Below are 13,109 nucleotides of genomic sequence, written 5' to 3' on the forward strand. Positions count from 1 at the left end.
GTTTAGTGCACTTATTTAATTAATCCTTAATTAATTTTATTGCCCTGTTTCACAGTTCACGGTCCGTTCGCCCAACCGTTCCCGCTATTCGTTGATTCGTCCATCTTGATTTTAATGTTTTTTTGGTTTTGTTTGGGATGGTTGAAGCTGTTGCTTCCATTTGTTTAACCTAATCCTTACCGGTGAGTCGTCCTGACTAGTCCTGAAATAGAACAGGTAAAGTCCCCTTTTTATATGGAAATGATTAACTATAATATGGTGATTCAAACACAAAGACTAAAGTCCTCTAATCAAGCAAATATTAGAGAGTACTACAAACCATTTTTTCTATATAATAAAGGCTAAAGCAACAACATCCATTTTTATGGCAGGCACCTTAGATGAAATGGCAAACAAAGCTAGTTGATGTGGAGGTGGCTTCAGGTGATAGGGAAATCCTTTTATTGTGATGTCCTCAGATGACATATTGTCATAGTAGCCGTTGACGTTGCACGCACTTACCCGAGCGCTGAAAGAACGTGTACAATATCAACGGCTACTATGACAGTAGTACAATAGTTTGCCATTTCGTGTAAGAAGCCTGCCATAAGAAATGCCTTATCAACTAAAAACCCCATTAAATATTTCGTCTTCTAATTGATTAACTTGTTCATCGCATCGTAGCATTAATATGATATATGTTTTCTGTCTTAAAGAGAACATTTTCCCCACCGCAAAAGGCAAAAAGCAATTAAAGGTGTTAAACAAACGCCCGAGAATTAGTTAAATTACTTTACATTGTTGCAATAGAAGCTGAAGGTACTGCAATCCGCTCAACCCCCACAAGCATCCCCCCAACGCCCTTTTTCCTTCAACTTACTCGAATATTAATAACGTACAATTTATGAATGAAACTTTACGACCACCGGCAACACCGACACCATCCTGTAAAAAAAAAAGCCCGACCCAAAAACAAGACGAGAACCGCGTACATGAATAGCAAGCACAGAATGGTTAGTAAAAGTTGGTGTAAAGGTGCAAAATTAACTCCGTCATAAGTTTAGATTTTGCGTTCCTGTCCCGTCACGCGAATGTCAGGACTTTCCCCCTGGCGTTTCGTTTCATTTTTCGTGACTCTCTCTCTCTCTTTTCTCCCTTGTGGGTGATTAGTTCGCAAGGTGGTCGCTTACATCGGGTAAGTTCATTTGCTGCCACCTTTTCGTGCTGGCGTTTCTTCGCTGCCGAGAACGCCTTGTTGCAGGGAGCGTGCCGAAGAAATGAGAAAAGATGATTGTTACGGCAGTTTATTCGGGGCAATCTTAAAGTTTTAATAAAGTAGCAAAAACGCAAACGGCAAAAAAAAAAACGCTACCAGCGGGATGAAGTATTAGCCGGGCCGCGGCGTTATCGCGGCTGCAACCCCGACCAACCGGCGCATAGTGTAAACATGCCAACACGAGGGCAAAAAGTGTTTAGTGAAACGATCATAAAAATCTGCTTTTGTTTCTGCTGTGAAGCTGTGTACCCCGACACCTTTCGTCGATTGAGTAGAGGGAAAATTGTGCATCAGTTATGTGGCTGAGGCAAACGGTGTGGCTAGTGGCTTAATTAAATTATGACTCCGAATGGTTCATAAAGCGATCCCGATTAGTGGCGTTTGTTATGATGCTTCAAGAATCACCACTTCCGTCTACCTTGGAGTGAGAGTTTTTCCGGGGCCACACACAATGTTTGGACGTCCTTAGTTTTCTTCCTAACTCCCTGCATGTCCAATTTGAGACAGCTGAAAATTAACAACCCAACGTCTGCTCTCCTGAGGCACACGCGACGTGGCTAAGTTTAACTGTTCGCATGACTTTTCAACCCTCCAACAACGAAACAAGAGCAAACGAAGTCAAATGACTGGTACAGACTGTTTAAATTGCGCCCGGAAGGTAGACACATGATTTACCACCGCTACAAGCCATTACGCTACGCTTCGCTCTTCCTAACGACCGCCCATCCGATCAACACCGCACCACGAACGGGAGAACGAGAAAACGTGATCTAATCTAGCAAATTGCATACTCCAGCAATGCACCATTCCCGGCCGATCTCGAAAACCCCCAAGAGAGACACAGAGGTTCTAGCCGGACCAGTGAAAAACAATCGCGCATCAATTGTCGCCCGAATGGCTTCGGGGATCCAGCCCCCCACCAGCCATTCGGTCAGATAGTGTTATGCAAAATCATTCGCCATTTTGCCGTTTGGCGAGATACAGCAACCAAACAAAACAAAAAAGAGTTCAAAAGGACCTTCCACGACAGTTTTTCGCACCGAAATCGTCGCTGCAATAATTTTTCGATAGCATTGACCATTAAAGGAAGCGTTTGTCGGTGGAGCAATGGTAGGAAAAGGTTCACCCACCCCACGGGACCCTGAGCATACAGTTTGCACAGCATTTTCATGACTAACGATTATTGCACCGGCCAGTGGTGACCGTTGGATATAGTGGAGAAGGTACCAAAAAAAAAACTCACACACACACACTTCTAAAGACCCAGCTGAACTGTTCGGGGCTCGTGTCGAGGGACACATATGGTTGGGCACACGAAAGCCGGACCGATAACGAGTTGGTGGGCTGCCCAGCCGGGTGCAGATTTTAGTTTGCACTTGTTTATTTATTACGAATCACTCTCCAGTGGGCTGAATTTAGGTGCGCACCGGGTGCCCCCGGGGGGATTGTAGAGCAGTAGGAAATGAGATTGGAAAAAGGAAGAAAGAGGGAAATGGTCTTCTGGCGCTTGGGGATGGGGATTTGAAGCATAACCGGAAAAATAAAGATGATTTCCCATCTAGACTACGGGTGTTATTTTTTACGGTGTGCCTTATCACAACTAATGGGTTAAAATCTGGAAAAAAGAGCGGCTTATAGTTATTGCTGGACGCCGATCGCAGATGGGATTGCGTGTTGGATGTATGGTATTCAACCCATTCCGGTTTTATTCTAAAATGGGTGGCTAAAATGGATAGCTAAAATGGGTGCGATCAATCAGACATCTTAAGTCTAAAAACTTACTTTAAACGATTTTCTGCCTTACATCCATTTTACGTCACGTTCGTATCAAGCATCAAGCACTCAAAAGTCGCTGCATAAAGTGCACTGCAGCAACTGATCCACCATCAACCAACCCCGGTGAGTCTTATCGGTGATTTACTGTCTCCAAAATCCGGTGCCACATGCACTTCCGCATTATGCACTGCTAAGTCACTGTCTCCCGGAGAAGCATTCACTGTTTCCGATCCGTCGCATAATCTTCCATGCTTACGGTAATCAATTTCCCAACTGCCACCCAACTAATCGACCGCAACTTGGGCTCAACTTTTAGGACAAAACAGCAACGCCGGAACCTTTGCGCCGGAACCCGCGCAGGAAACGAATGATCGATCTTGGGCGCAGCTCGTCCGGGCTCGTCTGGCTAGGATTACGACGATAAACTATCGCAAACCTTCCCACACTCGGTACATCAATGATAAACATTATTACGCTCGGCTCGCACAGGATAACATATGGTTTTCGATGGGCTCCATCAATATGGTACGCTCACTCGTTCGGTTGTTTCACTGCGTGTTGTTTAGGTCCAGCAACCGAAGATGCCACACGGAAGATTGCTAACCTTGCCGAGGAACATGCGAGGGACAGTTTCCACCGGCCCAGTACCGTAATTACCATAATTATAATTTAATATTTTCTCATTATTTATCGTTATGGTTATTGTGATCATTAGAACTTTCTGCGTCTGGGTAGCGTGGTGGTTTTCCTGGGGATGCATCTACGGGACACCATCGCCCAAGGAGACTGGATTGCAGAAGAGGATGCTCAAGAAATTCATGTAAGATTTATTCCAACACTTTACCTCGCTGGTCACTGGCGGGTTAGGGGAGAGCTTGTCTTGACTTTTCTCGAGAAAAATCCCACCGCCATGGTAGAACCCGGAGGATCTGGAGGATATTCTCTTCCAGAAGGCAGTGCACAGCGCTCGGTTCGTCCTCGGCTTACCTTAAAGTGGTAACATTGACACGAGCAGCAAACGACTACATTTGCAGTAAATATTAATGGTCGGAAAAAGGGACCGCTGTTTTGGACCGTAATTAAATTGCAGCAATGCTCCTCACATCCACACATTCACGGTAACGCTGGACGAACCGTTTCGATTACCGTGCGTGTAGTCCCATCTGGTCCCACACATGCATACTGGATGCGGGAAAAAGCCAACCTTTCCCTCCTTTTTCCCATCACATTTCGCAACGCTTGTTGAACCAATTTGCCATGCCATTGACACTCGGGGCGTTTTGTAACCGCGGCACAGCAGCAGAAGTGGCACACGTGTCCGGACCGGGCCTTTTTACCGTGTGAGCGGACACACGTATGCAAATTGTCACCTATCGCACACAAAGCACAACGAAGCATTGCCAAATCCGGGACATCGCTAATGCAGCGCATCCAACGTCCCATGCAAATGGGAATTGGCGGATGATTGTGGATGCCAGTAAATCATAAATAAATTATTAGCTTCCGTCTGCGTGCGTTGCTTTTGCGTTGGAACGGGGAGGGGGTGGCAATGTGGATGGTTGCATTAAACGGACGGACGAAGTTCACACCAGCACACCCGCGAACTAAGAGGGGGAGTGTGAAAGTGTGATTTTTTTGTATAGGCTTAAGATGCCGCGGCGAAGATGAGGAACGCCTTGTACCTCATTTGGGCGAACAAATGGGATTTATTTGAAGCCTACATACCGAAATGTAGAAATGATGCTCCATTACATGATCTGAGACCATTAAACGTGTTAGAAATGTAGGAAAATATTATAATAATTATTTTATTCCCAATGAAGGTAATTTCTTAATATTATCAGCCTGAAAGTATGCAATCCTCCAAACGTGCAAACGTATGGATCGATTTGAATTTTTGTAAAGGATCAGATTAATTTATTTGTTTTTAATTTTCTGTACTTCTTTACTTTAAATTGTTAAAAAATATGCGATTACATAAATTTTCTCAAAATTTGTACAAACATTAAATAAATTTTCTCATACTAACTGCTTACCCTACCAACGGGTGTGTTTGCCTCTCATATAAACATTACGCTGTAAAAACCTTGGTAATCCCACGGATTTTCTTCACATTTTTTTTCGTTTTCCCAGTATGCAACCTGTCGCCTGTTTCCCGTTGATTGGGTGACATGCAAATTTTTGCCACAAAAACCACCGAAAATCAACCCAAAACCGGCCCCGGCATAGGGCCCGACCGTACCTAATTTGCGTTCCCATTTCGATCCTACTTATCGTACACACATGCACCTCACCCTTCGACCGTCCTGGAACTGAGAGAATAGACCAGTAAAAGGGCATTACCGTGGCACTCGACCCTCGCAGCGAACGCGTGCCCTGTGCGATTGGCGAAAGGTCGTCGGTTCACATATGCCAAACCGGGCGCTGCTTTTCCGGTTCACTCACGCGCAACATGCGTTGATTTTGACATATTAACTACCGGTCGCATGAAAAAAAAAAACAGAAAGGAACGCAACCATGCTGGGCAAAGATGTTCGGGCTAGAATGTTCGGTGCCGAAAGTAAGCTTCGCGGCAAACCTCGCCACGGACGCTATATTTCAATTGCAGCTCACGCATTAAATTGAAGAACCATCGCTAGCGCCGGTCCCGGTGCTGGTCGCCCGTGGTTGCGTGCATGTACACCACATTATTTTGCATGCGACGGAACCGATTCGCGAAATTGCTGGCGTGTCCTTATCCCCTTTCGCAACATCCATCATCGTATCGGGGCGCAATCAAAGGACGAGCGCGACGAGTTCTTGTGTGATTAGTTTGTGTGCATCCTTTGTGGTGGCACGGAGAGGTCCACATATGGAGGGTTTTTAAATTTGTTTTTTCTTTACATGAGCCAACAAAAAAGAAAAAAACGATCTCCAAAAAAAACAGAGAAAGGATGTACGCAACGAAGCATGCATAAGGAAGGATTTATGCTCGTCTGCGTGGGGCAAGCGTGAGTACACGATTCGGAACAGGTTGCTTTCGGGCAAGCGTACGGACCGGGCCCACAGTTTTGAACCGGAACCGGATGATAAGCATCGCACGGCACGGCATAGACAACGACTATCGACGACTCCGGATACCATTCCGGGTTGTGGATTCGCCTCGTCCATCCCGGGGATGCCTCGGGACATTGACGGTGAGGAGTTTTGCAGCGTCATCATCAAAGCAAACAATAATTAGGTTTATTTTAAAGCTCCATACCACCACTAGCGTTTGTGTGTGTGGACAATCTGGGTGTTTGATTTAGAACGGGAAGCGTTTGAGTGACAGTGAGGACACCGGGGACCGGAAACGCACCCCTTTTTTCTTGTTCGAGGCGCTCCCGGTGACCGGTGCACTCGGGGATAGAGATGGCGATAGGCGAGTAATTTGATTATGAGTCGGCCTCAGGTTCACGTTACATATGGCACAATGGACGGCCATTGAGAAGGGCTAGCCGTGGCTGGCAGATTTTCGATAGGAGCAAAAAATTCTGAATGATACGCAACAACGTAAAAAACGGACACTGGACTAGAGTACAATCTTTTTTTTCCTTCTCTCATTGTTTGACTGTCCCGCTGATAGAGCGTCGGGCGAGTATTTTTTGTGCAACTCTTTTGACCCTCGAGCGGCCGTACCGTATCTTATTCATTTCATCCATCCATTGCACCGGGAAAAGAGATCGAGCTCGCACCCGGCCAACCAGCCCGGGCTAGGCGTGATGGAAATTTTAGAATATTTTGTTTCGTTTGTTTGTTCGTTACGTTGGGAGTCCTTTAAAATAACATAACGTTGAAGCAAACAGAAAAAAAAGAAACCTTCCACTTCGCTATGTCACGGATGCTTCATCATTGATTCACGGAGCGAAAGAATCCTACTTCATGGTGGAAAACTTCTACTTCCCCACGCTCCCTAAAACCATCCCTCCGCTTATGGTCATCTGAGCTGGAGATTCGGGTAAAGCAGGCAAGCCAAAATCCGTGAGCGATCGAGAGTCGGCGTTCGGAGTGGTTTAAAAAAAAAGAAGATGGGCCCATTTCGACGTGATGGCATGGTGACGAGCAGTAATCAAACGCAACGCAAGTGGGCGTACTGAAGGTCCCGGAGAAAACGCGACCGCCGAAAATCGAAATGCAAGTGGAAAAGCAAACACATCCTCACCGAATCACGGTGCATGTGGAGAGAAAAACAGACTTCCCTGGCTGGTCGGTGCGTTTCTCAAACAACCCTTTCGACCCGTAACTCAGGTCCACCACGATGCCCGCCATCATATTGGGGGGTGGGGGTGGGGTTGATGGTTTATTCATGCACTGGCGCTATGGAAGCTTGGAGATGAATTTAGAATTCCTGACGTGGTGCGTGTCGAGCACTCGCGCTATCCTTCAGTCCCGGTTCGAAAGGATTCAAAATTGATGTAGAATATCTGTGTGGGTGTGTGTGTGTTTTCTATTTTACTCATAAGCAAACACCGTCGTCCCTATGGCAACTCTGTTCGCAATGAAGATTGCATCCGGCGAACACCGGACGGTTGCTACTGTCACGTAAATATCGGTGAATGGGAAACCGTTGCAGTACGTGTGTGACGCTATCGTGACGCGTAGATCCAGCTCTTTTAGCGTTGTTTCAATCTCCTGCTCTTCTTTGTTTTTGTTGGGCTGATTGTGCAACCAACTGTAGGATTTCTGAAATTTTTCTGCTTTTGGAGCTGGAGTTTTTATTTTGTTCAGTTGATGAGAGGACCGGTGGTTTTGGTTACGATTTGCGCCTGCGGTCGTACAAGTGCATGCATTGCCGTGAACGTAAACATTTTTAGCAAACGGCCGTTGAAGGTGATAGAGTATTGTATCGTTTAGCTTAACACGCGCTGAAGGGAAACTGTTTGCTTACGGTAACATAGTACAGTAACTGCTTCTAATAGAATGCCATTAATACAAATGCATTAAAATACAGGGTGTTCTAGGGTTTTTTTATGCTTTTCCAGAATTGTTTAAATTGGTCGTAATATTTTTCGAAAATTTTTCTTTCTTTTTAGAATAAAACAAAATTTAAATTAAAAAAAAACTGGGATTAAAACCAACAGTATTTGGGACTCTGTCTCAAACTATGAAAAGGGAAAAAATGTTCAGGATGCCCTGTTTCTTTAGTTTTCTTCTCGACTTCTTCTGTTTTGGTTCTACAATCTCAAGAGGTCTCTTAGTCTGCCATTCCTAGCTTCCTTAACAGAGTTAAGCAGTAAAGTCTGCACAGGGTTTGAAGAGACGATCCTGACGGCATACGATACACGATCCTACCCGGTGTAGACACAGGCGCCGCTATCGCCTCGAACATAGAACTGCTCCAATGTCTGGACTACGATAACTACGGTTGAAAAGAATTTTCTAATAAGGCAACATTTTCTTAAGGTATACATGGGTGAAGAAAATATTGAACTGCTTTTTTATAAAATACGTAAAAAACGATGCTGTTTATTAAGAATACAAAAATGACCGAGAAACATAAAAAATCTAAGCCAAAAAAACTAAACCAACCGTATTAGGAACTTAGTCTAGAACAACGTGAAGGAGTCCAGGGATGCCTTGTGTCCTTAGCTTTCTTCGTGACTTCTTCTGTTTTAGTTTTGCAACCTTAACAGGTGTTGGTCTGGTATGCCATTAGGAGCTTTCTTGAAAGATGTAGATGGAAAATTTCGTGTAATGTTTGATGAGATGAACTGGACGGTATTCGATACTCGACCCTCCCCGGTAGAGACCAGCGCCGCTATCGTATCGAACATTAGAGAGCTTTAATGACTGGACAATAATAACAACGGTTGAAAAGAGTTTTCAAATAAGCCAACATTTTCTTTTTTTATATAGGTATAAAAGCGATGCTACTTTAGGTGTCAAGCGAGAATAAAAAATGCATAATGCACCCAAATAATGAAACTCGTTGCCATACCATAGCTTCGTTGCTAATAGCAAACATTTATCATCCATCGATTCGAATCATCAATAGTGGAGACGTCGTTTGTCACACACACACACACTCACGACAAAAAAAAAACGAAGAAAATTCTCTTCTCTTTGTCGCCTCCTGTTCGTTCCCTCGATCGGCAAGACTCACCCCTCTCTGCCAAACCTTTGGTGGAATAATATCAATGGCACCGTGCAAAATTATGACATCGTTGTCGTCTATAACAAAACAATAAAAATGGAGACGAGCGAGAAAAATTCGACCGAAATAAAAATCCCCCGAAATATAAAGCAAAAGCAGGACAGTGGCCGGGTTCGAGTGTCCGGCACTTCGGTAATAAAAGTGACAACCATTTCGAACGAACGACATTGCGGCTCGCCGTGGACGGGGGCCTGCATTGGTGAACCAGCGGGTGATGATGAAATATTCACCATAAACAATCAAGACAAATGAACGAGATCATCTCGGCGGAGTGGACGCACTGACGAAAACTATTGCACATTTTCAATCACACTCAAACGCTCAAACGACTGACCCACGGCTGCTGCCGGAGTTCAAGCGAGTGAAATGGCTCATTTCCTCGGTGGAAAATCCGACAGGCGAACCCGACCGACCGGGCGCCTTCACGCTTTTCGCACCGGTTAGATGGACGGCGACCAAATCAGTGTCATCAATCAAATCAACCGAAAGGACATTCATGCGAAAGGTTCTTTGGGTCGTGGGCGAGGTGGCTGAGCTTTGGTATGAATTATTTATGACGCTGGCTTACGAACGACTGTTCGCCACTGTGGACACGGACGAATCGTCAAACTGGGTGATGCTGTACAACGCTTGCAACTCGTATGTTCAAGTGTTGCAAGTGTGAAATTGCACACGTTGAAAGGAGTGTGGGACGTCTTGTTAGTTCAAAGACAGAATCATAAGAAGAAAATTTAAACTTTGTCACACTAGATAGTCTCAGTTATCAGTCGCTAAATAGCTACCAATTAATTGATAGCACGCATTTTCTATTCTCCATGCCAATTTCTTTTTGCTTCCACGTAGAACAAACTTTATTACTTCCGAGAACGCATCCCGTATGTGACGGTCTAGGGTCTACGCGCGGTTGCCATAAATTAGCCTTAATCACCTTCAGCCGTCCTAAGCAAACATGCCCACTCTGGGGGGGGGGGGGGTACTCGGCACACCATAAATAGCGGGATCACGTCAATCGAGCGGCAAGCATCTCGCAAAACCCCAAACGTTATCATCACAAGGGCTCGCCGCCGCTTAAGTGATCTTTGGGCCACAAAATCCTCACGCAAAATCGATAGAACAGCATAATTTGCGCGTGATGTGGTTGGGGCAAGAAAACAAACGGGCCGAGCGTTTTTGCCAATGCATGTACAGGCATTTCCGTTAGTTCCACTCTTCTCGTGAGCGCTTAATGTTCACGTCACCGGGGGCAACCGGAATGGGGTGGAGTACAATCGGAAAAAGACATCAGAATCTAATCGTTTATGCACGTTCAGCTCACCGTTTTGTTGAAAGTGTTTCCATTTTTAACGATTTATGTTCCTTTTTTTTGTTGTTGCTACAGCCTGTTGGGCCGCATAAAGAGCAAACATTGTTGCCCGGCGCTGTCAGGGATTTTATGACGAAACATCCCTTAAAGGGGAGGGGCGAGTCCCCAGCGCCAAGACGACGACATGTTTTTTACATAAAATCGAAATAAATTGACGTTAATCGAATGCACCACCGCCGTACATTTTACAAGCAACAGAAACATGATGGCCAAATGTGTATTCCGACTGTTTTTTTCGTTTCGTCGGTCCCATTCTCAAAGGACTCCCGGCGTGTAGGGGAGTTCCTGTTTCTTAGCACCCGGCGCAAGGGATGAATTTATTTGTGGTTACAATTTAAATTTAAGGACTGCTGATTTTTGAGCATATCGCAAAAAAGGGATGATGTAGGCAGTGCGGCAACCTTGTTTCTTTTAAAGGATAACAAGATACACCATATGGGTAAAAAGCCACAAATAGAATAAACCTCTTCTGCCCTTTTACTGACTTTGTAAGACACAGTAATCGACGTAGAATAATCACCAAGTTCATTCCGGAACGACTGTCAACTTTATCCTGCTCGTGTGTCCTCGGATCGTAGACAGTTCGATTAAAATTGCGCAAATGATTCGTCGATTAAGCAAGATCGGCTTTGGCTTGATGAAAATCTTGCTCCACCTGTACCACAACACATTAGCTCTCCCGATTGCTTACGTACTCCGTTCTGGTCTTCATCACAATCGCAAATGCGCTGCGTCGACTCGATTCGACCATCCCGGACGGGCAGCATTAATTTCTGGCCATACCTTATCCGTAACCGGGATCGGCACCCGGAAAATGATTGCAATTTATCCTCCCTTCAGCAGCCCAACAACCCCTGCCTCGCTGGGCAATGGTTTCCGTCATTTCGCATGTTCATTTGCGTTGTGTTCAGTCGACGACAAATGTCGAACCAGGTAGCGGCAGCACAAGGGAACACACTCGCCGGTGTGAAGGGGACAGTTTTAATAAACATAATCGAAAGTGAAACCGTACACAGTCCGCCGCGAATGGCCACGAAACCAACTAACTAACCGTTACTCTGACCACAACAAATGGCCCTCGGATGGCTGGCTAGGAATTTCTGGACCCGGCCCCGGTTAGCGCGTCACAGAAGGAGAACGGCAGCGAGAAGGCGGCACACAATGAACGCAATTTTCTCCTTCCCATTTTTCTTCCGTTGCGCAGCGAAACGGGTGGTTGGAAAAGGGGGTCTCCTGTCCGCAAGGAAATTGAGAATATTTATCTGACTGCCTTCTGTCGAAAGCCTCACGTGTGCTCGGTCCACCACCACCACCACATCCTCCTACACTACCCCGCTTTGTCCGGAAAACCCTATCCGGAATATGAGATACTCCCTGCATTCCGCAACTCGGAAACCAACTATACATGGGTTTCCCCTTCCTTCGGGCAATTCATGCAACGTGTTCCGTCGTCCTTTGGCGCGAGTATAGATTAATAAAATCTCATGAAATAATAATAATTACAATTTTCTTCTGTGTGAGAGAGAAAGTGCGAGAGCGAAGTCGTGACATTACCAGGACCCTCACTCAACTCATTAATAGCGTTGCCCGTTTAGCGAAAGGACCTTCGCCTTCGGTACGGGGACGTCGTTTGTCTCGAAAAGTATTTGCTGGTGCAACCTTACCTAGCTCAGCGCTCATGTGGAGTTTATTTATGCGCATTTACCCACACACACACACACACACACAATTAAAAGAAAGGATTTTCCTCAAGAGCGAGTGGATCGAGGACTGGTGGCAAAATTGGAACCAACCAAAAAAGCAATTAAAATTATGCTAAACGAGAGTACCGAAACCAACGCCACGTACACGTATGCGGAAGAGGTGAATTATGAGACACTCCACGCCACCGGCATCTTAATTATCATAAAAGCACACTTAAAAGGGATAAATTCCTTTGATATATCGTTGGATCCGGGGGTTTGTCGGTCGGTGGCTTCGTCTACCATACCGACTGCCTGACGGGCGACTACATACTCCTACCGGGCACGTCCAGCGTTCCACCGTCATTATCCGTATCGTCGATCGGTTCATCGATAGTTTTGCATATCGACGTGCCAACGGTGACCTCGGAGTTCATCTGTGAGCTTTGTTGTTGATGAGATGTAAAGATGCATGCATGATGATGATGATGTAGACGTTCCTCATAGAGAGATCTCCCGAACAGGAGCGGATTATCGTTTCAAAGTGAGCTACATTTGCTCCCGAGCTTCTCTGGCAGACGGAAAGTCTTTGTCTTGACAGCCGAGATACTGTTTCGAAGCGCAATAAAGCTCATTATAATTTTGGAGATGGTGTTGATCAGAAAGACGATTATAATCCAGAAAAGAGACCCAATAGTCAGTAAAATAGTATTCTGGCAAGGACACCAATATACTGTTGATGCGTTTAAAAAAATCCTTGAAGACTGTTTCAGAGATGAGTCAGAAACCCGACCTCTGCATCTCAAAACCCAGCCTGATTGCTTCAAATAATTTGAACCAAATCAACAGTTGTGTGTGCAG

The sequence above is a fragment of the Anopheles stephensi genome, chromosome 2, assembly GCF_013141755.1.
Source record: "Anopheles stephensi strain Indian chromosome 2, UCI_ANSTEP_V1.0, whole genome shotgun sequence".
Taxonomy (NCBI): Eukaryota; Metazoa; Arthropoda; class Insecta; order Diptera; family Culicidae; genus Anopheles; species Anopheles stephensi.